The sequence below is a fragment of the Pelodiscus sinensis genome, chromosome 12, assembly GCF_052426305.1.
Source record: "Pelodiscus sinensis isolate ZL-2025 chromosome 12, ASM5242630v1, whole genome shotgun sequence".
NCBI classification, from domain to species: Eukaryota; Metazoa; Chordata; order Testudines; family Trionychidae; genus Pelodiscus; species Pelodiscus sinensis.
In genome coordinates, this window is record NC_143063.1 from 6,782,763 (window position 1) to 6,802,296 (window position 19,534).

General features: G+C 49.5%; 1 protein-coding gene and 1 non-coding gene across 6 annotated transcripts in view; both read left to right on the forward strand.

Moving 5' to 3' along the window:
- Window positions 1–19,534, forward strand: part of CPNE2 (copine 2) — a 162,839-nt gene that overhangs the window by 139,404 nt on the left and 3,901 nt on the right. The window lies entirely within an intron of this gene.
- On the forward strand, window positions 8,776–8,917 carry LOC112545455 (small nucleolar RNA SNORA57). Its single transcript, XR_003088919.2, has one exon. It is a non-coding gene; the product is annotated as a small nucleolar RNA SNORA57 (small nucleolar RNA).

Consider the following 19,534-nt stretch of genomic DNA (forward strand, 5'->3'; position numbering starts at 1 on the left):
CTGCTTTCTCGCGCCTGGGTGGTGGGGTTCTGGCTAAAAGCCTCACGCTCTGTTGGGTCTCCTCATTGGGTGCATGTACAGACACACACAATCCTGTCATACTGAAAGGTGAACTGTCAGGTTGGAGGAAGGTTACTAGCGGAGTTCCTCAGGGATCAGTTTTGGGGCCAATTTTATTTAATCTTTTTATTGCTGATCTTGGCACCAAAAGTGGAAGTGTCCTAATAAAATTTGCGGATGACACAAAGTTGGGAGCTATTGCCAATTCAGAAAAGGATCGGGATATCATACAGGAAGATCTGGATGATCTTGTAAATTGGAGTGATAGCAATAGGATGAAATTTAATAGTGAGAAGTGTAAGGTTATGCATTTAGGGATTAATAACAAGAATTTTAGTTATAAGCTGGGGACACATCAGTTGGAAGTAACGGAGGAGGAGAAGGACCTCAGAGTCCTGGTTGATTATAGAATGACTATGAGCTGCCATTGTGACATGGCCGTGAAAAAGGCTAATACGATCTTGGGATGTATTAGGCGAGGTATTTCCAGTAGGGATAAGGAGGTGTTAGTGCCATTATACAAGTCATTGGTGAGACCCCATTTGGAATACTGTGTGCAGTTCTGGTCTCCCATGTTTAAGAAGGATGAATTCAAACTGGAACAGGTACAAAGAAGGGCCACTAGGATGATCCGAGGAATGGAAAACCTGTCTTATGAAAGGAGACTCAAGGAGCTTGGCTTGTTTATTTTAACCAAAAGAAGGCTGAGGGGGGACATGATTGCACTCTTTAAATATATTAGAGGGATAAATACCAGGGAGGGAGAGGAATTATTTAAGTTTAATACCAATGTGGACACAAGAACAAATGGATATAAACTGGCTAGTAGGAAGTTTAGACTTGAGATTAGACAAAGGTTTCTAACCATTAGAGGAGTGAGGTTCTGGAACGGCCTTCCAAGGGAAGTAGTGGGGGCAAAAGATCTATCTGGCTTCAAGATTAAACTAGATGGGTTTATGAAGGGGATGGTTTGATGAGATAACTATGATCTTGGTAACTAATTGACCATTCATTATCAGTGGGAAATAGGTCAATGGAGGGATGATAGGAGTTACTATAGAGAACTTTCTGGGTGTCTGGCTGATGAGTCTTGCCCACATGCTCAGGGTTTAGCTGATCGCTATATTTGGGGTCGGGAAGGAATTTTCCTCCAGGGTAGATTGGCAGAGGCCCTGGAGGTTTTTCGCCTTCCTCTGTAGCATGGGGTACAGATCACAGCTAGAGGATTCTCTGCATCTTCGGGTCTTCAAAGTATTTGAAGGCTTCAATATCTGAGATATAGGTGAGAGGATTATTCTAGGAGGGGTGGGTGAAATTTTGTGGCCTGCACTGTGCAGGGGGTCAGACTAGATGATCATAATGGTCCCTTCTGACCTTAAAGTCTATGAGTCTATAATCCACCATGTCTGACCTGTTGGGGTCCCTGCATACGAATACTGGAGTAACCCCCGCTTCCCCCCGTTCATGATCGAGTTCACCTGCCTGTCAGAGTGGCCCTCCTAGGAGACGGAGAGAGAAGCCGCAGGTGTCAGACTGCTCTTGTGTACACAACTTGAGATGAAGGCTGGATGTGCCAAAATTGAGGAACATGACATCAGCGGCGGCGTTTGGGAAACATTGGCTCTCGTTTCTGGGCTGTGTGAGCTGGTGAGGAAGGACCAGCCCAGTGACAGGGGGCCTGGTCTGGGGCACGGGAGCACAGGTTCAAGTCCCTCATGCTACAAGGCCCAGGCCTTGTGAGCCACGTTTCTGGCCCAGGTGCCACTACAGAAGATCTGCAGAGCGGCAACATGGTCTTTGGGTCACACCTTCACTGATGCCATGCCATAGTGCATCAGGCCAGCGAGGGCGTGGCCTTTGGCAGAGCAACGTTGCAATTCCTGCCCTGACACACACACTCCCGCCCCCCAGGCAAGGCTTGGAAATTGGTCTGAGCAGGCACTGGAAGAAGAAACGACGGCTACTCACCTTCTCGTAACTGTTGTTCTTGGCGATGTGTTCTCATGTCTCTTCTGTACCCACTCACCTTCCTCGCCGTCAGAGTAGCCAGCCAGCCAGAACCGAAGGGGAGTCGGGTCAGCAGGGCCAGGGAGTGCCATACCCCTGACACTTCTAGGTGCATGTGGTGCACTCACGTCTGACTGGAATAGTTATGAGCAACACATCTCGAAGAACAACAGCTGTGGGACGGTGAGTAACCATCTTGTATTTGGCAAGTCTGGATTTCATTTAATTCATTATGAATTCTGATCATTCTTTATTTTCAATTTTTGTTTTCTATGTCGGAATTCAAGAGGTGTGGGGGAGAAGCCTCCAGCCCTAGAAATGAATAGAGGAGCATTAATCATATGCAAATTGCACCCCTTGGTGGCACTAATATTTTAATCAAAGGAGCTTTTGAATAGTACTAAGGTAATGGGTCTACCGTAGGCAAGTCTGAACTGGATCTTTCATTTTTAAAATGCACAAAGAATTATCGGGAAGAGTATTTATTCCCCTGTGACCAGCCCTCTTTGACCCCATCTTGAATGCATTGAGCAAATAATGTCAATTATGTCACCTTTAATAACAGCCTCTTGACAAAGAGGCACCGGCTGAAAAGGGGGAGAGGCAGATTTTATTTTTAGGAATGAAAGCAGCCACAGGTGCACGTGTTTGCTATAAAAGCACAAGGGGCCTTAGTGGCGGGTAAAAAGCTGTGGCCCAAACCTATCTGGAGACCCCGGCCTCAGAGTTTTGAAGGGTTTCTGCTGGAGAAAACCAAACCATAGAGTTTCGTGTTCCCAAGCATGGGAAGATTGGGAGCTGGATCTAAGATTTCATGACCAGGAATGGACCACTGCAGGTCAGGCCCATCTCTCTGATCTTTACCAGTTGCACGCTGCCCTCTCCCCACGGGGGTTCTTGAGTTGCTGCTCTCCATGGCAGCTCTTGGCCCACCATAGAGGTGCAGGGAGGGTTTGTCTACACCACAGATGCAGGTGCGATTGCAGCGTGGATAGGTACAGCTGATTTAGCTTGAATCTAGCCGAGGCAGGTAATTGTGGTAGTAAGGACGTGATGGTGCCTACCCCAGTAAGAGTCTGCTCGGGACACTGGGGACCTACCTGTGTTGCTAGCCCATGCAGAGGCCGTGTCAACACATCTTCCCCGCTGTCATTGCCTGCACCAAGTAGATTCAAGCTAGCCCTGATCTGCCTCCACCTCACGACGTCCTCCAAATGGGCCAGATTCTCCAGAATAGGTTACTGCGAGGGCAGTGGTAGTTTGCCTCAGAAATCTTGGTTTTCTGGTTGCAAAAGGCTCCTGATGTTGAGGGAGATTTGGGGAAGTCCCACACTCACATACTGCTCATGTGTCTGATCCATCTTTTCCTCCCCAGCCATTGTCACTGTTCAGTTTCTGATATCTCACCCGGCCACCCTGCCTCCTACAGAGGAGTGAGACAGCACAAGACACGGCTCATAAGTGGGATGATGGATTGAGTTGGAGTTCCATGGAGAGAAAATGGATTTGGCACATTGGGAAGGGACGGAGAATTTAGTTCTTCCATCAGTGTGTATGATAGGGCTTGGGCGAGGTTACACAGAGATTACCTTCCATTGCAGGTAAACTCCCTGCTTTATGGGGGAGCAGATGGGAAAGAGACTTTTACTAGGAGAATTTTCAAATGAGCAGAAAGCAGCTGGCTGGTCCGGCCTCCAGCTCTCTCTGGGGGTATGTCTACACTACCCCCCTAGTTCGAACTAGGGGGGGTAATGTAGTCATACGGAGTTGCAAATGAAGCCCGGGATTTGAATTTCCCGGGCTTCATTTGCATAAAGCCGGCCAGCGCCATTTTTAAATGCCGGCTAGGTCGGACCCCGGTGGAACAAGGTGTACAGCTAGTTCGGATTAGGAAGCCTAATCTGAACTAGCTAGTCCGTGCTGCGTGTAGCCGCGCTGCACGGGGTCCGACCTAGCCGGCATTTAAAAATGGCGCTGGCCGGCTTTATGCAAATGAAGCCCGGGAAATTCAAATCCCGGGCTTCATTTGCAACTCCGTGTGTCTAAGACTTCCGCCGCGTTCTTTCAAAATCAAATGGAAAAAACATGGCACGTTTTTTCGACCGTGGTAAACCTCATTTTACGAGGAAGAACACCTTCTTTCGAAAAAAGGCGTTCTTGAATGCAAACAGTGCTTTTTTGAAAGAGCATCAAGACTACCTGAGTGCTCTTTCAAAAAAGCGGCTTGCTTTTTCCAAAGAAGTGGTTGCAATCTAGATGCTCTCTTTCGAAAGAAGCTTGTCATCTAGATGTAGCCTCAGCATGGTTTGCTTAGTGAATCAAACCTTCACTGCTCAGCCCTCAAGAGCAATGTACTTGCTGGTAGGGGGTTGTGAGCCAGCACTTGTTTCTCTTCTCAGGTCTTCAGCTGAGCAGGTTTGCCTGGTCCCTTTCCAGCCATGGAAAGCACCTCGTGAGCCATTGTGTCAGTTCAAGTTACATCTCCTTTGAGATGCCTCGGAAACCAGAATTAATTATGTGAGTTTGGAGCAGGACAGGGGCCATGGGCAAGCAGCCAGGAGTAAGGGTGTGGAATTAGCTGTGGCAATTGGCACACTGAGTACAAGTTGAAAACGGGATTGGGGATATTCTGGGCATGCTTGTCAATAGCCAGCCTGGGGCATGGGCAGGTGTAGAGTTGTTGATTTCTGTCTGCCTAGCTCCCTACTTGGAGCTCGTCATTCTCAGCAGTTATATAGCATAAGCATCGCCGTGGCATCTGGGAGCCGGCGCTGTCACCAGCTCTGAATCTGCCCCGTTCTCATTAAGCTTCCCTCTGAGAGATGTGCCATTTCCAAACAGTAAATAAATCCTGTGCTTATACCTTTTCCATGGCAACCCATAGCTCAACCAGTGGCGCTCACCAGCTTTTAAGAGAGGGGAGCAGAAAACAATGTGTCTGTGCGTGTGCGTGTGTGTGACAGACAGACAGACAGACTACGTGCACATGTACGAAACGGATTAATAAGTGATGGGAAATGAAAATGACACGTCACAGAGAATCTTCAGTTTTCAAATAGCCTGCTTTTTCACTAGCACACTGGAGATGTTGGATAATCCCTTGCAGTCTTGCATCTAATTGTTGACTTAGCTGGCAGAAATAATTGGTGGTCACATTTTATAGGCAATACAGCCCAGACATGACTTTAATGTCAAGTATTTTAAAAAATGCATGGAAACAATAAATATTGGAAGAGCAGCCCATGTGTATGCAGACAAGCCATGGTGAATACTAAAAAAGGAGGCATAAACCCCTAGAAGGCACCCGAGTATGGAGTCCTCTGCCCTTTCTTCTGCACCCAAAGATTTGCCCAGAACTCAGCAAGTTGTGAGCTGCTGTCACTCCACAATTATTAAAAGACAGCCTGGTGCTAACGTCTCATCTGGCCAGCACATGGAAAAGCGCAGTGTGTCCCCAGCACCCTGGGACCGCCTTCCCTGTACGTATGTTTCCCCCCTTTATCTTACAAGCCTGGAGCTCCAGACTCAGCCTCCCAAACTCTTCCTTCGTAAATCCCCAACGATAGTGGAGGGGAAGAGAAGTGAAGCCTGTTCGCCGGCCTCTCAGGTCCCAGAATCTCTTTGTCTTGCTCCAAATCCCCTGGGAAGAGATTCCCTTGCCTGTGCTGCTTAATGTTTTTATCCCTCTCTCTTACTAGCTCTATGACTGGGTGCTTCCTTTAGCATGTGATCACTTTGCACCCCCGACTCCAGTCCTTTTCACTATGATCCTGCCTTATCTATCCCTGCAAAGTAGCTGAGCCGACATTTTGTTGATCTTGGTCCATATTCTCGTGAACAGGGTCCTCGTTACCACCAGGGCTGGCATTAACTGGCCCCTTTGGTAGCAGGCTCAGCAGAGTGCCTGAGGGCTGAATGGACCATGGAGCCTGGCCTTGTGACCAGAGCACTAGACTGGGGTGCTGGGGTCAATTCTTGGCTCTGCTCCGGACGTTGGGCATGTCACATGCCAGTGCAGTGCCTCAGTTTCTCCATCGGTGAAAGGGGGAACTGATCCTGATCTTTGTAAATTGCTTTGAGAGCGACAGGGGGAGGCATTATGTAAGAATGAGATGGCGCTCTTCTTTCGGAAGCGAGAACAGCTTTGCATCAGAAGGCGGAAGTGCATTGCAACGGCCCTGTAGTGAGGCATGTCCTGCCCCTGCCCTGTACTACCCCAGTGCCCCGGTGAAGTCTGAGGGCTGTCAGTCCAGCACGTTTTGCCTCACTCCACTCAGACTGAATGTCATTGCTTTGTTGTATTCACCACTGCCTCATTAGAGGGTTTGATATTCTGAAACCCTGGATTGTTAAGCACGCTCATAACTGGAGCTTATCCACGCTTGTCTGCATTCAGTGCAAGGCTAAGTAAATAACGCAGGGCTCAGTGCAGTAGAAGCCATGCTGTGGGGATATTAAGCTGTAGACTAGCCGTAAGTTTACTTGGAGAGCCTACTTCCAATGCATTGATTCTTCCCCCCTTCTTCCAGCCACAGTTCTCTGATTCCCAGTTCCAGCCCTGACCTCCCTCACCATCTCTGCTCCAGCATTCAAGTGCTTGCAGTTTCTGCTCTGTACTCTCTGTGGGAGAATCCCTGGACCCACAGGAGTTATGCTGCAAGCAGAATACCATTTAAAAACAGGGGTTACGCTTCTCTCTCACGCATACATGCACATTCTTACCTGTAAGGTTCAGGCTACTGGCCGCAGAGAACATTTTTCACAATTTTACTGTGAAACTGAGAGAAGGCCAGCTGGGTAAAGGCTGAAAGCAAGATAGCCCACAGGGAAAAAAAGTTAGGCAGAGGCGCAGAGGATGTAGTAAGACCAACCGCCATGAAAATCAGCTTGGGCCACAAAGCTCTTTTCAAGAGGTGACTTAAGGAAATTGCTTCATGTATAGCTGTGCTCAGAGAAAGCCGAGAATTAATTGGGGGTGGCCTTCTCCTCTCCAGTGCCCAGGGTCCCAAGTCCAGGAGTGGAGCAACATTTCAGGGTTGCATAACGGAAGCTGCAGCCTCTACCACAAAGTGCTTAGGCGTTAGCGACAGACAATGTGTGCAGCGAAAGGAGGATACAACACCAAGGTAGAGTAAGGAAGATGATCAGTGCACAGCAGGTTAATTCCATATTTCGTTAACGCTGTTGGCAGCTGATGTGATTTCTTTTTTATTATCATGGATCTTGTGACATTTGGGGTATTTTTAATTAAGGCCCCAGGACCCAAAATTAGGTAGTTACTGGAGATTATTGGCCTTCATTTTTAAAAAAAAGGCTCACTCATTGTTTGGGAGAAAAGGTTGAAAACAGGACCACCTAGTGGTCTAAAAACAAAGAGGGTAAATAACGAGAATCTCAGATGTGTTATTTAAGAAACAAACAGAACAACCCTTGTGATTTTTAAGCCAGTCTCCTGATTGTGGGGGCCACGTCCTGTGATTTCAGAAAACTCACAGCGAGAGGGGAGGTGGGAAAGGGAAGTGGAGGCATCATGGCAGAGTTAGTGTGCGTGTCGATAACGTGAGTTCAGTCCGCTCAGGTTAGCCGGGCTCACGGGAGAGGCGCAGGGTGACTGGGTGCGTACACAGTAGTCAGAGTAGCAGCTGGCTCAGGCTGTAGCAGTGCTCCTGGCAGGCCAGCCAACTAGGCTGAGGGAGTTAAAAGCGCCACACTTGAGGGAAGGGAGTTAGTGGGCAGCGCTCGATTTGGGAACAACGCAGGCATGTAGATGAGCCTGGAAGGGGGAGGCTATGAAGGTGGGGGTGTGTGGCTCTTGCTGTGTGTTTGTGCAGCATCCCGTACAATGGGGCTTTGGTCTGTAGGCCCTGTGGCCATACAAAGGAAGAGGAGGAGAAGGAGAGGGGTGCACGATGGGCTGAGAAGCCTGTTAGGTGTGGGGAAGAATACAGGTTGTTTAGGCATTATCCCATTCAGTGGCTGTGTCTAAACAACATGGCTCCATCGACGGAGCCATGTAGATTAGGGTTGTAGGCAAAGGGAAATGAAGTGGCGATTTAAATAATCGTTGCTTCATTTAAATTTACATGGCTGCCGCGCTGAGCCGACAAACAGCTGATCAGCTGTTTGTCGGCTCAGCGCGCTAGTCTGGACGCTCCCCTGCCGACATCAAAGCCCTTTGTCGGCAGCCCTGTTATTCCTCGCAGGATGAGGTTTACTGGGGCTGCCGACAAAGGGCTTTGATGTCGGCGCGGGAGCGTCCAGACTAGCGCGCTGAGCCGACAAACAGCTGATCAGCTGTTTGTTGGCTCAGTGCGGCAGCCATGTCAATTTAAATGAAGCGGCGATTATTTAAATTGCAGCTTCATTTCCCTTTGCCCAATAAACAAATCTACATGGCTCCATCGACGGAGCCATGTAGTGTAGACGTACCCAGTGACGCATGGCTGCCGAAGCCTGCTAAGCTCTAACACAGGCCCCTGGTTTTAGTAGCCAACTGCAGAGTCCATCTTATGAGCTGTTGGGTGAAAGGAAGCCCTAAGGCTGACATTGTCCAGGGTCATAAAGCTGTGTGGAGTGTGCACCTGGTGTTCCGTGCTGCACACAGAGCCCTGGAGACGCAGCCTGGGGATTATGCTGTGAGGGCCAGGCCTTGTCCCTGATCTCTGTCCATCCCTGGGTATGGGGTGGGGGTTCTGGGCCAGTCTCAAGCCTCCAGTTCTTGGCACGCAGGCAGTAGCTCGTTCCTCCTGCGTGTAATGTACGGAGGGAGAGAAACTGCAAACTCCAGCATTGTGTCTGCAGAGCCAGCAGCTCCCGTCTGCTGGTCCTAGCCTCATTCACCGGCACAAGCTGCTTGGGAGGGAACAAGGGACTGCTGGGACAGTTATCAGAATGGGGAGATGGGAGGCAAATGACCAGTCACGAGCGTGATTTGGGGTTGTGTTTAAACACCACAACGGAGCAGGGTCGCTGAGGTTCTCGGTGGGGTCAGGGCGGGGCCTGCAGGCATACCGGTTACGCTTACATCCCTAATGTGGATACCAGTCATGGGGCCAGATTTCCACAGCTACCTGCTGGGGGTTACAAAACCATCTACGCAGGTTGGGTGCTTAACTCTTATTGAGTTGAAGGAGAGTTAAGTGCCTGATCTGCTTTAGGTGGTTTTATAGACACCTACGTGCATCTGTAGGCACCTAAACATCTTTGCAGACCTGGCCCCCAGTCACATCTGTGGAACTGCTGATTCCTTTTCTTCTGGGGTGATTGCTTTTGGAAGAATAGTCTCTGAACAAGAACCTAGCAAGTTCTCATCTGATTGCACATTAGGAGGAGGTTTGTGTCGCCATCTTGAAATCTCGTTGAGTTCCTGTTTATCAGAGCTGGCCCTCTGATCAGGGTGAAAACGCCTGGAGAGCAGGGTGACTGGGGGGGTCTGTGCTGAGACAGGGACCAGGGGATTTCAACAGAATCTTGAGGAGCGAGACCCGTTTCCATTGAATTTCCTTAAAGCCCCTTTGAAAAGCCCTGCCTGAGTGCCTAAGTAATCCTTGTCTAATCATGGCTCCTCTAATGACTCTGCGGCGCTGGGGTGGGGGTAGGGCAGCATCTACAGCATAATAAAATATCGACTCTTGGGAAATGTTCTTGGTCAGTGGGATACCAAAAAGAGAAGCATTTTTACGGCTGAACATTGGTGGCCTCAGGACGTGATTCTCTCCTGATGGTGGAGTTCCAAGACCTGTGAGAGGAGACTGAGACCCAGGGAGGTCTCCTGTTAGGTGGAGAAGCGGGTATGAATATTAAGTGATTTCCACTGCCGCAGGCTGCAAGGTGAAAAGGATAAAGGTAGTATGGAGAAGAAGAGAAGTTCATTTCAGCCCAACAAGGAGATAGCTTTGATGTCCCAGGACCTGCTGCTCTCTACTGGTTCTGGTCCTGTGTCCTTGCCAGAGTACTCTGTTGTAATCCCAAGAATGGTCTTATCGGGTCTCTCTCATTTCACCTAGCCTTGGAAACATCCTCTTGACATAGCGCTTGAAGAGCTTTGCTCCCTTCTCCGCTCCTGCAGTGCTTGTCTCCGGTCCTGTCGCTGCTTTCACAGAGAGAAAGAGCAAAGGAGAACAGATCTTTTTTAACATACATTGAGGGAAATTTTTCACCCTCAAAGAAATTCAGTCTTAGGGCTGAAGCCGGCAGAGCTGTATGGGGAGGAAATCAATGTGTTTTGTACATTTACTCCTTGGTCACAGCACTTGCCAGAGCAGAACAAATGCAGTGTCCTGTCTCAGACAGCGGCAGAGCCAGCGCCTGCAGAGGTGTACAAATTCCAGTGTTAGAGATTGCTTCTAGCTCAGAAGCACAAGGTGAATGTCCCACCCACAATTTTTGTTGCCATTAATTCTGATGACTCTGAATATTCTTCCAATCCATACAAATATCCCTTTTAAAGCCCTGCTGTGTTCTCTGCAGCTGTAGATGTGTTCATGTATTTATAACTACACAGCTGCCAGATTCAAGGGTCCCTAGTTGTATTAGCTGCTGCCCTCCTGTCCCTGATCACAAAGCAAAATCCACATTGCAAACTAGATATTTTCAGAAGAGTGTAAAATAATCCAGATTTTTTTTCTTCTCCGAGGTTGACCTTATTTTACGTGTTTGGGGGCTACAGGTTGGTTCCCTAAACCTTATAGACTCATAGACTTTAAGGTCAGAAGGGACCACCATGATCATCTAGTCTGACCCCCTGCACAGTGCAGGCCCCACAGAATCTCACCCACCCCTCCCAAAATAATCCTCTCACCTATATCTCAGATATTGGAGCCTTCAAATACTTTGAAGACCCCAAGATGCAGAGAATCCTCTAGCTGTGATCTGTGCCCCATGCTACAGAGGAAGGCGATAAACAAGGATTCAGAAATCACAAGTGATTTAAATAATGTGATTGCAGAAAACGGGAGTTTATTTTTCTTCACTTCCATTTTCTGAGCCTTTAGGGTTCATCTTTTCAAGTTCTTCGCAGCAGCCAGGCGGGCTGGAAACATTCTTTTTTCTTGTGTTGATGAAGAACACAAGAAAGGTCACAGAATTCCCTGACTTGAGCAGCTGTGATCTTACAGAAAACACTAGGTATAACACTAGGAGCATATGATGAAATCGTGAGAGTTGGCAACGCTGTCATGCACATGCCTGTATTCTGCATGTCTGCCTTCCTTGCTCTTTATGCTAGTTCTGGAGAATGCTGCCAAAAGGCATTAGACGTGTTGCTCTTCAAACTGCATGGGAGGCTGGACACTGGTTCCAGTGGGTGCACATAAGCACCACACAAGTCCTACAAGATCTGCCCACCTTTGGATTGCAACACCTGCCATTCCTGCTGACTTGCCACAGCTCACCTCACAGGCCCTAATTTACAACCTGGCATGAAGATCCTGGACTAGGGTGAACAGGCTGCTGGACTGGAACGGCTACAGCAGCTGTCGCGGTGCAGAAATTCACCTCAGCCCAGGCTTCACAATGTGGTGCCGGGCAGCAATGTAGGTGGATGAGTGTAATGGAGGAGTGCACAGAAGATAGAGGGAACAGACCACAGCACCTTGCTCACCTTGATGTTCAGCCATCGGGTTGCTGCATCAATCAAGGTATGGACTAGTGACGTCTCCAAAAGAAGAGCTGTAAACCAGGGTGGCATGCCTCGAAGATCAATGTGTTACCCCCTCTGGCCGTCAGTGAGGGAAAGTCTTGTTCCAATTCTTCTCTGAATCATCGCCTGTTTTCCCTACCTGGCACCTCTGACCTAATACTGGTTTACACACACATAGGCTATATCTACAGTGGCAGCTTCTTGCGCAAGAACAGCTGTTCTTGTGCAAAAACTTGCCAGCTGTCTACACTGCACGCCCATTCTTGCGCAAGTAAATTTACAGTACAGCGTTGTAAAACAGGGCTTCTTCCAGAAGAGTTATTCCTCTTCCTCTCCCCACGAGGAATTAGCCCTCTTGAGCAAGAGCTCTTCCACAAGTGGGCAGTGTAGACAGGCAACATGAATTTCTTGTGCAAGAAGCCCCTATGGTTAAAATGGCCATCAGAGCTTTCTTGCGCAAGAGAGCGTCTACACTGCCATGGATGCTCTTGCACAAAAGCACATCTCTTGCGCAAAAGGACATGGCAGTGTAGACACTCTCTTGTGGAAGATTTTTTGCACAAGAACTCTTCCACAAAAGAGTTCTTGTGCAAGAAGCCGCCAGTGTAGACGTAGCCTTGGAGTACTGTGTCCAGTTCTGGGCACCACTTTTCAAGAAAGATGTGGAAAAATTGAAGGTCCAGAGAAGAACTACAGAACATGAGCAGTGAGGAAAGACTGAAAGAATTGGGCTTGTTTAGTTTAGAAAAGAGAAGACTGAGAGGGGACATGATAACATTTTTCAAGTATCTAAAAGGGTGACACAAGGAGGAGAGAGAAAAATTGTTCTTCTTGGCCTCTGGTAATAGGGCAAGAAACAATGGGCTTTAACTGCAGCAATGGAGGTTTAGGTTGGACATTAGAAAAAACTTCCTGCCTGTCGGGGGGGGGGGGGGGTGTAAAACACTGGAATAAATTGTGTAGGGAGGTTGTGGAATCTCCATCTCTGGAGATATTGAAGAGTAGGTTAGACAGACACCTGTCCGGGATGATCTAGACGGTGCTTGGTCCTGCTGTGAGGACAGGGGACTGGACTCGATGTCTCTCGAGGTCCCTTCCAGTTCTAGTGTTCTAAGGTTCTATGAAAACCGTGTGGGGATCTTCCACGCGAACAGGTGTTTCTGACTGACAATTAAGTTTTTAACTAAGTGAACGTGTTGGAGAAAGCACATGCCTTTGGGCCACATTTTGACACTCCTTCCCCAACTTTTGGGTTTTCTGCTTTCTTGATTAAAAAAAAGAGAGTACGTTTTTCAGGAGGGTGGGGGACGTTTTCCTGATTAGTCCAACAAGTGATCCCTGTGGGGGTGGGGGGAGGGAGAACAGAAGAATGGCAAGGCTGGGTCAGACCAAAGGTCCATTTAGCTCAGTTTCCTGTCTTCCGACTGGCCAATGCCAGCTGCCCCAGAGGCGTGAGGGCAGGGCACTGGACTCAATGTCTCTTGAGGTCCCTTCCCGTTCTGGCGTCCTGGGAGTGTGGATTGAGCAAACAAGAGGGGCTTAGCAGTGGCTTTCTGTTTTGTGCCATTACTACGAATTTGTAATTAGCTTCTTGAGGAAGAGAGGAAGGAAAGAGACTAAAACGAAAAGTGTCAAAATGTAACTAAAGCAGCTTCTCATTCCTCCAGTTTGGGTGGGCTTTGCGGTGCATACAAACGGAGCTGTTGCGTCCCCTTGTCAAGCAGGAGGGTTGCAGTTGATGGGCTGTTTGTTCATGTCGCTGTTCCAAAGTTAATGAATGAGAATGTCTGATTTCTCCCTGTCCACCGATTTCTCCTCCAGCCTCAGCGATAGGGACAGGATCTCACCTTCATTCCCCCGGCTATAAATCCGGAGAGACTCCACTGAAGGGATGGGAGCTCTTCCGGCTGTACTGAGAACATGGTGGAGCCCATGAGCATAAACACTGCTGGGGAGCTGTGGGGAAGCTGCTGCAGTTTGTATTGTGGCACAGGGCAAACGCTGGTATTTTGCATTTCTCTCTCTCTTCCCAAGCCAGCTCAGCATGCGGAGTGCTGGCACAGCCATGCCAATCCGGCCTGGCATGTGCACCTCTTGTGAGTCAAGACCTCACAGAGTTTGTGGGATCTCTCTTGCAGCCTGCTTTCCTTGGTCAGAACGCACCCCACGCCAGATTTAAGCCTCATCTCTGAAGGATAAAATGCAAACAGATTCCCTGCAGATCCCGTTTCACGTCGTTGTTCGTTCCCAGGCGTGACTAAGAACATGGGAAAGTCCAAGCTGGGGTTTGGTCTCCAGAGACCTCAGCCAGCTGAGCACCGTAGCAAATGCGCCATTAGAGATTCTTTCAGCTTTTGATCAGACACACAGACAAGGGGAAACCGAGAAAGCAGTCGAGACATGAAGTAGCGAGAACGCCTTTCGTGTTAACGTCATTTCTTCTTCCTGGAGCTAGCAAGTGTTGAAAAAGGAAATCCCACCCCCTCTTCGGACAGCCTTTTGGAGGACATTAGAGAGGGTAACTCCTGTCCTGGGGCCAAGAGAAATGGGTTGAGATGGGCGGGAGCTGTTGTTCGGAGGAGACGCTCCCTGGTTTGGTAGTCTCCGGATGGTAAGGGCTGGAATTCAGCTGGAGCCAGTAGGCGTGACAATGTTGTCTGTCCCAGTCTGGTCAGGACACCTCTCCAGCCCTGGGTGCCAAGATCTGATGGGGTCTTGATCTTGTTGTTCAGTCACCTCTGTCTTTTCTTCCCAAGAGTTCTTCTCACGCCCTCCTCAGACGTCTCTTTCCCACAAAGGGATGGTGAGTGGAACAGCCTCATAGTTTTGTCCACCTATTAGGCCTAATATCCAACTCACCAGGTCTAGGTCATTAACTTCCAGCTCGCATCACCTGCTTTTAAGAAGCTTCATGTCAGCAGACCTTGGATTGTATCAGTGCAGCTGTGAAAGTAGATGCTGGGCCTTACAGGTGCATCCTTAGCAAGGTGATGGCAGCCTTGGGCCCCCAAAAGAGGCAGGGCCTTAGCCAGAAGGGGCTGGGCTGGGGCAGAGCATCTTCCCTCCCAGCTAGTCCTTCCTGGCTGGTGACCGAGAGTCTGTGGCTGCAGTGGTAGAAGCAGGGAACCCCGGAGCTCTGGCGGTGATTTGAAGGACCTGCCCCCCATTCGCCTCAGCCCCACCTCACCCTGCCTCCTCCATCCCCACTCCACCCTTTCATCCAAAGGGACTAACGGGGAGCCTGGCACCAGCAGCAGGGATCGGGCCCACCCCCTGCACTCACCTCAGCCCGCTCTGCTGCAGCTGTGTTTCTCCACTTCCCACTGCCGAGTGTGGGGGGCAGTCCAACCCTTTCCCCCAAGCTCCCTCTCCTGAGCAACATGGCTGGGAACTGGGCCCCGGGCAGCTGCCCCTTTCGCTCCCCTCTGTTGGCAGCCCTTTTGCCTTGCTGCCCTTTAACTTCACGGCCAGACTCCAATGGCCCTTTAACCTCACGGCCAGACCTTAATAGCAGGGCCGCTAATGGGGGAGCAAAAAGTGGTCCTCATGCAGGCCAGTCTGGCAGCCAGTTATTACCAGAGCACTGGCCCCATGTCAGCCTACTTTCACCTCCGCCTTTGTGGTTTAGACTAAAACAGTGTCTCTGGGTCTCTTGCCCCTGTTTATAGCGTTCTCAGTTGTATGTTACTGTGACAAATGTTTACAACTGAACTCACAATTAGGGTAGATTGTAGGCCCAGCTATCAAATTTGAAAACCCAGCTATCATAAGAGAACTTTTTGGGAGCCCCCATCACTGGAAAGGGCACCAGCCACCTAATGCTGGGTGTTTATAGAGAAGAGGATGGAAGAACAAAAGCAGGATTTCAGTGGTGCTTACAAATGACGTAAGACCATTAACTTTTCACATCAGCTTAGGATTTTAAAGGGGAGTGAGCTAAAAACGCCTGTGAGCAGAGTGTTTGGAGTTCATTATAATTAGGGGCACGTTTGAATCTGCGCATTTATAATCTGTTCTGTTTTTGCATGAATTAAATCTTCTGATATTAAATGTTCTCCATTAGCGAGCATGCAAGACATGTCAGCTGCGAGATGCCTTAGCTTGCGTGATTCAGGCTCTGAATAGGACAGCTGGTTCTCTGGTGATTAGGGTGACCTCTGAGCATTTATTGGTGACTCTCAAAGCATCTTGCTTCCGCCTCAGATAAGTTTCCTTTAGATCTGGTAGTGCTAGTGGAGAAGAGACCGTCCTTGGTTGTAATCACTGTAAAAACGATGTTGTATCAAGGCTGCTGGACACAATCAGATTTTGTGGTTCTGTCTAGTTTAGTTCCCATGCTTCCAATCCAACTAACATGGCCAGTGCTGACTTTTGATGCCGACAGGGCCCTAAGTCCAGGACTGGAGTTAGTACTTGTGGGAGGGATGGCTGACTGCCTTCTGGGACATGCACTTTAGGAGTATGGAAGAGAGACTGGGAGTTTTCCGCTTGGAAAAGAGACGACTAAGGGGGGGGATACGACAATGGCCAAGACTTTGCTAATATAAAGCAGAGTTGAGCTGTGAGCAAGAGGCAGGCCCAGCTCACAGAACATGGCAAGAACTGGGCTGATATTGCAGAAAAATTCATACCTCGGAGGTGCTAGGCATTGGCCAGAAACACATCCCAGAGGGATGGCAACACAAAAGCTTGTCTGGAGACATCTTGGCCGCAACCCACTCCCCCCAGAGAACAGGGGCGTACCGACTCAGGTTCAGGATAGGCTCTCAGATGACAGCATGATGGATAACGATATTCTGCTCCAGCCCCCATGTACAAGGCAATGGGTGGTATCTAGGTAATGTCAGAGGGTAGCAACCTGATAGATCAGGCGTGATGGGTAACTTGTCTGTAAAAAGTATCTGAAGGGGGTTGGCCTTGTCCAGCCTAGGAGGCCGTAAAGAATCCCGTCACTGACCAGCTGAGCAGGGTCTGGAGGCCGTTTGGCTGAATCTGGTTCAATTTTGTTGATGGAGTTTGGGGCTGTACCTGTCAGACAGACCTTTGTAAAAGCCGGGAGAGCTTGGTTCTGATACTAATAAGGTGATTTTTTGCCTCCCTTTATTAAGGCAAGATGTTACTGATGCCGTAAGTGCCTAATCTGGACACTAACAAACGAAGGGTGTTAAATTGCGGTTAATTGACTAGTCTAGTAGTCGATGGAATTTCCATCAACTCCTCGACTAGTCGATAGGAACTTCCGCGTTCCTCCTTTGCAATGTACACGAGCCCCTGCTGAGGAATGCGGAACTCCGCATGCAGCCGGGGCCAGCGGGAAATCCTACTGACTCCGGGCTGCACGCGGGTGCCTGCTTTGAAATGTACAATCGTCCCCAGGGGGCATATCAAAGCCATGGAGCCCGGGGTCAGTGCGGGACTCAGAGTCCCCACTGACCTCAGGCTCCATGCTGCGCTGCATGCCGCTCAGAGCCCATGGTCATCTGGGGAGACCCAGCTGACCCTGGGCTCCACAGCACTTTGGTGTTTTAAAGGGGCAGTGCTGCACAGCTGGCTTTGAAGTACTCCTCCTCCCCCCACTTTGCTGCCTCTATCTGATGGGGGGGGGAATCGACTGATTGACCGACTATCCGATTAACATTTGCATATCGGATAGTCGACTAGGGTATGTCTACACTACCACCCTAGTTCGAACTAGGGTGGTAATGTAGGCAACCGGAGTTGCAAATGAAGCCCGGGGTTTGAATTTCCCGGGCTTCATTTGCATCTTGTCGGGTGGCGCCATTTTTAAATGTCTGCTAGTGCAGACTCTGTTTCACGAGGAGTAACGGTAGTTCAGACTAGGAAGCCTAGTCCGAACTACCTAGTCGGTGCTGCGTGTAGCCGCGCAGCACGGAGTCCACACTAGCGGACATTTAAAAATGGCGCCGCCCGGCAAGATGCAAATGAAGCCCGGGAAATTCAAATCCCGGGCTTTATTTGCAACTCCGGTTGCCTACATTAACCACCCTAGTTCGAACTAGGGTGGTAGTCCTTAATATCCTTGTAACAAACCCACCAGTATCAACCATATCTTGAACCTCCCTTTGTGAGGAAGGTTATGGAGAAGCTCCGTAGTAGCTGGTCTACATTAGCATCCTCAAAATCCCCCCAGTGTCCTTATTCCTTATAAATCTGGTCTCACTGGGGCATGGAGACCCCCCTGCACTTGTGGTTCCTGTCAGCAAACCAAGATCAGCTGTTGTCTCCGGCTTGGTAGGCTTGACCATGAGGACAGGAGCGAATGGGATTGTGTAGGAGTAGAGCCTGCTTATTCCTCTGGGTGGTGCTGGGGGGCAATCACGCACCCGTCAGGATGACCATAAAGCTGGAAGAGACCTCAGAAGGGCATTAAGTTCAGCCCCCTGCCTTAGGCAGGACCAATCCCAACTAAATCAACCCAGCCAGGCCATTGTCAAGCCGAGACTTAAACACCTCTAGGGATGGAGAATCCACTACTTCCCTAGGTAACCCATTCCAGTGCTTCACCACTCTCCGGGTATGTCTACACTACCCTCTAGTTCGAACTAGGAGGGTAATGTAGGCATACCGCACTTGGCATACCGTGGAACGAGGTGTACCGGTAGTTCGGAATAGGAATCCTAGTCCGAACTACCTAGTTCGAGCCCCGTGTAGCTGCGCTACACGGGGTTCGAACCAGCGGGGATTTAAAAATGGCGGCTCCCCGCTTACAAATGAAGCCCGGGAAATCAAATCCCAGGCTTCATTTGCAAGTGCGGTATGCATACATTACCCCGCTAGTTCGAACTAGCGGGGTAGTGTAGACATACTCCTAGTGAAATAGTTTTTCCTAATATCCAACCTGGACCTCTCCCTCCGCAACTTGAGCCCATTGCTCCTTGTTCTGCCATCTGTCACTACTGAGAACAGCCTTTCTCCAGCCTCTTTGGAACCTCCCTTCAGGAAGTTGAAGGCTGCTCTCAAATCCCCCCTCACTCTTCTCTTCTGCAGACTAAACAGACCCAACTCCCTCAGCCTCTCCTCATAGGTCATATGCTCCAGCCCCCTAATCATTTTGGTCGCCCTCCACTGGACCCTCTCCAATGCGTCCACATCCTTCCTGTAATTGGGGGCCCAGAACTGGACACAATACTCCACATGTGGCCTCACCACAGCTGAATAAAGAGGAATAATCACATCTCTGGATCTGCTGGCAGTGCTCCTCCTAATGCAACCTAATATGCCATTAGCCTTCTTGGCTACAAGGGCACACTGTTGACTCATATCCAGCTTTACATCCACTGTAATCCCCAGGTCCTTTTCTTCAGAACTGCTACTTAGCCATCCAGTCCCCAGCCTGTAACTATGCTTGGGATTCTTCTGTCCCAAGTGCAGGACTCTACACTTGCCCTTGATTAAATATTTGGGCTGCAGCCTGTTTGCTGATGAGCCTCGGCTCCCTTTGTCACAGAACTTGGATTCTCCACTCTGCCTGCTTTGCCCAGAGCCCTTTGACGAAAGTTGGGTGAATTGTCCTTGATCCAGACCACAGACGTGATGCTGGAAGGAAGGGTCAAATGTCTGGAGGAACTGAGAGGCCGGAACTGAGGGTTATATATAGCAGGACTAAGTCTCAGCAATTTGCAGTCTTGGTCTCCAAACATGGCTCATAATGCTACTGCCACCTTCCGCTGAGCCCTTCCTCTCTGAAGTGGACCTTACCACCAGCCAAGCTGGCCTGCTGTGATGAACTGTCAGGGTTGCCTTAAGCCTGTGTCACCCAGAGCCCTGTTCAACGAGGTGCCAAGTCCTTTCACATCCCATCAATTT